At 36.9% G+C, this 4,354-nt stretch overlaps 1 non-coding gene across 1 annotated transcript; it reads left to right on the top strand.

Annotated features, from left to right (window-relative positions):
• Positions 1-1,402: 1,402 nt before the first annotated feature.
• TRNAD-GUC (transfer RNA aspartic acid (anticodon GUC)) lies at positions 1,403-1,474 on the top strand. Its single transcript has one exon. It is a non-coding gene; the product is annotated as a tRNA-Asp (tRNA).
• Positions 1,475-4,354: the final 2,880 nt, after the last annotated feature.

Raw genomic sequence — 4,354 nt, 5'->3', positions numbered from 1 at the left:
AAACCAATAACTTTCTCTTTTCTGATCCTCCAGATCACTCTAGGTGCAAGAGGAGAGCATACTTTGAGAGGTTATTAATTTTCCTTCCTTGAAATTTTCTTGTTTTTTTTTTTAAGAATTGGCTACCTAATTTCACTTCCCCGGCAACGGCGCCAAAATGTTTGGTCAATTTAGTGAAGTCTAAATTGCAACTTTTAAATGTCAACCCGGGGCTTGTAAGCTGATGAAGTGAGGTGTACTATATGTACTTAGATAACCGTTTTCTTAATATTTTGTTGTTTTTAGCTTTTTAAGTTTGTTTTCGAATGTATCTTTCCTACTGTGATGTGATGGAAGTAATAAAGCAAGTGAAATGTGGATGATTGTGGTGATCTCTAAATGATTTCTTCAAAACTTGAAAAGTATTCTACAAGAAAGCTTGAACAACAACTGCAATAAAATCAAAGCTTAAAATCAAATAAAGGACTAATGGCATCGGCCCAGTATCTCTGCTGCTGATGAAAATGAAAATGAAATTTATATTAACTCAATTAAAAGCAAGAACAACTACTTTACACTACTTTACACTATTTTAACTCTTCATTTAAATCTAATCAATGTGAAATTTAAGTGAGACAAATCACACTATTTTAACCTTTTCTTAATCATGTGAGAACAATTATGAATAGGTCAGTAATGTGAGTCTTAAAGCAAAATAAACCAAGCTGCACTAAGTGATATTTTGGCTCCAATAAAGTTAGTTGATTATAGAAAAAGAACCATCAATAAATGAACAACTTGATAACTACTGAGCAGAAAGTAAAGTGCAAGTTAAAGAAATGACAGTAAGGAAAATCAAAACTGCAAAACAATGAATGTCAGCAACATAGACAAGACGATCACGCATGCCACTAGTTATGAAAAGAAAAGAAAGAAAACTGTCCCGGGCTTGCCTAAGAAACCTGCATAACACACTGATCAGTCATGAACAAAAGTGCAGAAATGTAAATCAGCAGAATTCAAAGTTTATGTACAGCTAATATACATGTTGAAAAGAAATAAAAACGCAGCAATTAAAAGACATCTGTACAACTATTATACATGAAACAAGAAAGAGAAATGCAGGAAATTAAAGATTACTATACAGTGCTTCAGCAAACAAGGGCCCTCTGCCTACTTCAGCCAGTTCAAGGAGCAGTTATACGCTTAAGTGTAAAACAGTCTTCTCATGTATTGACAGCAAATGTAAAAGTACAGTGGGGAGCTCAAAATTACAAAGCGATTACAACAACGACTAACTATCCAGCGTTCAAAGACGCTTTATTTATAACAGAGGAAAGCAAACTAACTTAACGAAAACTAAGCTATTCAAGCAGCTGTGTAAAAACACGTAATCTTGCTGCGTCCTCAGATTTAGGCAACGGTCGTTGTAGTATAGTGGTGAGTATTCCCGCCTGTCGCGCGGGTGACCCGGGTTCGATCCCCGGCAATGGCGCCAAAATGTTTGGTCAATTTAGTGAAGTCTAAATTGCAACTTTTAAATGTCAACCCGGGGCTCGTATGCTGATGAAGTGAGGTGTACTATATGTACTTAGATAACCGTTTTCTTAATCTTTTGTCGTTTTTTGCTTTTTAAGTTTGTTTTCGAATGTATCTTTCCTACTGTGATGTGATGGAAGTAATAAAGCAAGTGAAATGTGGATGATTGTGCTGATCTCTAAATGATTTCTTCAAAACTTGAAAAGTATTCTACAAGAAAGCTTGAACAACAACTGCAATAAAATCAAATAAAGGACTAATGGCATCGGCCCAGTATCTCCGCTGCTGATGAAAATGAAAATGAAATTTATATTAACTCAATTAAAAGCAAGAAAAACTACTTTACACTACTTTACACTATTTTAACTCTTCATTTAAATCTAATCAATGTGAAATTTAAGTGAGACAAATCACACTATTTTAACCTTTTCTTAATCATGTGAGAACAATTATGAACAGGTCAGTAATGTGAGTCTTAAAGCAAAATAAACCAAGCTGCACTAAGTGATATTTTGGCTCCAATAAAGTTAGTTGATTATAGAAAAAGAACCATCAATAAATGAACAACTTGATAACTACTGAGCAGAAAGTAAAGTGCAAGTTAAAGAAATGACAGTAAGGAAAATCAAAACTGCAAAACAATGAATGTCAGCAACATAGACAAGACGATCACGCATGCCACTAGTTATGAAAAGAAAAGAAAGAAAATTGTCCCGGGCTTGCCTAAGAAACCTGCATAACACACTGATAAATCATGAACAAAAGTGCAGAAATGTAAATCAACAGAATTCAAAGTTTATGTACAGCTAATATACATGTTGAAAAGAAATAAAAACACAGCAATTAAAAGACATTTGTACAGCTATTATACATGAAACAAGAAAGAGAAATGCAGGAAATTAAAGATTACTATACAGGGCTTCAGCAAACAAGGGCCCTCTGCCTACTTTAGCCGGTTCAAGGAGCAGTTATACGCTTAAGTGTAAAACAGTCTTCTCATGTATTGACAGCAAATGTAAAAGTATAGTGGGGAGCTCAAAATTACAAAGCGATTACAACAACGACTAACTATCCAGCGTTCAAAGACGCTTTATTTATAAGAGAGGAAAGCAAACTAACTTAACGAAAACTAAGCTATTCAAGCAGCTGTGTAAAAACACGTAATCTTGCTGCGTCCTCGGATTTAGGCAACGGTCGTTGTGGGCATTCAATCTGTTGTTGGATTCATGTTTCCCACTGTCTTCGTGGCTGAGAAAGATGCCACCTGTTCTTCACGTGCTCCAAAACAGAACACGCAGAGCCGTGCCACTGCCAATGACTTATGTTGACCGTATTTGCCTCCTCGTTGACCACGGGTTTTTATGACCGGTTTGGGTGAGCTGGAAGGACACACACCATGTCCTTGGTTCCACGAACTTGCCCATGTGGCTCTTCTTCCCGGAGGACACCTGGAACATATCATTTAATAAAACAGCGGCGGAATCCGGGGTTGGCTGCGGACACCGGGATCAGCTGCGGAAATCCTGTGTGAGCTGCGGAAACGCAGCACTTTGAACCAAAATTCTAAGCCAACAACAGTCATTAGCATAATTAGCAAACCATGTAAAAAGTCTTAAAATACAATGATTTCAGCAATTTGATGGAGGGAATGAGTGGCAAAAGAAGGAAATGAATAGGAAAAGGAGGCTGAGAGGATGTGTAAAGAAGTGCAGGTTTGAGGCTCAACATAGATCAACGCCTTAGAATTCAGCCTCTTCGAGGGGGCAACCTCCTTTACATTACATAAATGAACAATTCTTGGATGATACAAATGACAAAACCTCCTTTCTATATATAGGAGTCTAAGGAGTCACAATATAATCCAGCCGACCTAACAATAATAATATAAAGCCACAAAAATAACAATAGAGGGATTCTATGGGCACATTAATAACAATATGGGGGCAATGGGGGCACAACAATATAAATAAGGGTAGGGACCCAACATAATGGCATACATAACACATAAGTAAATTCATAATTACAGAGAAAAGCACTGTACCAAGACTAATTGCCACATGGATTCCAAAGAGTGTTGTAAATCCTGGTCTCAATTCCTTAGCCAAAAATGAAATATGAATGTACAATGAAGCTCTTTTCTTCCTTAAAAGTCCAACCATGCCAATGACTGAAAAACAACATAATATAGACAAACATAGCTCATCCTTGCCTCTAGGGGTCAAGATCACATGTTTAGGAGCTGATCCAACTGATTCTAAACTGAGAACTAGAAAATAGGCAACATAATAACATGCCTCTAGAAACAAGGGAACTGATTCGTTCAGTTTCAAACAACCTTTAAACTGATGAATCTACCTCTACAAGTGAAAATTTGACATATTTACATCATGATCCATCAATGTACCTTAAATTACATCACAAATTTTCCATTAAGAAAGTAAAAAAGTCGAACTAGGCAAAGCTAGGCAAAAAACAGAGCAAAACTTGGTCAAACTGGCAATTTTTCCTCTATGCGCCGCGCCTGATTCTCTATGCGTAGTGCCTGTTTGGACCCACTTTTGGAGGCCTTCCCGATGTCCAAATTCACTCTAAGTGTGTTTTTTGGAAAGTTCTATCTGTCTACTTTCCAACCCAAGTCGAATTTTTCAATTTGGCCTCCATTTGTTCCTCCAAAACTCAGTTTTCCCAACACTACTTCCTGTGTGTCAAAATAGGGGCAGAAAGGCCATTTTTTGAGTGTTTTTGACCTTTTTGAGGGCTCAAAACCTGCCTAAATTCCTTGGCCATAGGTAGGCAAGCATAATTTTTCAAGCCAAATCCAAAAATGCTGATTTTT

Source organism: Pinus tabuliformis, chromosome 3_2 (genome assembly GCF_031772625.1).
Source record: "Pinus tabuliformis cultivar Carrire ecotype Pingquan chromosome 3_2, CPIR1, whole genome shotgun sequence".
NCBI classification, from domain to species: Eukaryota; Viridiplantae; Streptophyta; class Pinopsida; order Pinales; family Pinaceae; genus Pinus; species Pinus tabuliformis.
This window is presented reverse-complemented; position numbering and strand designations above follow the sequence as displayed.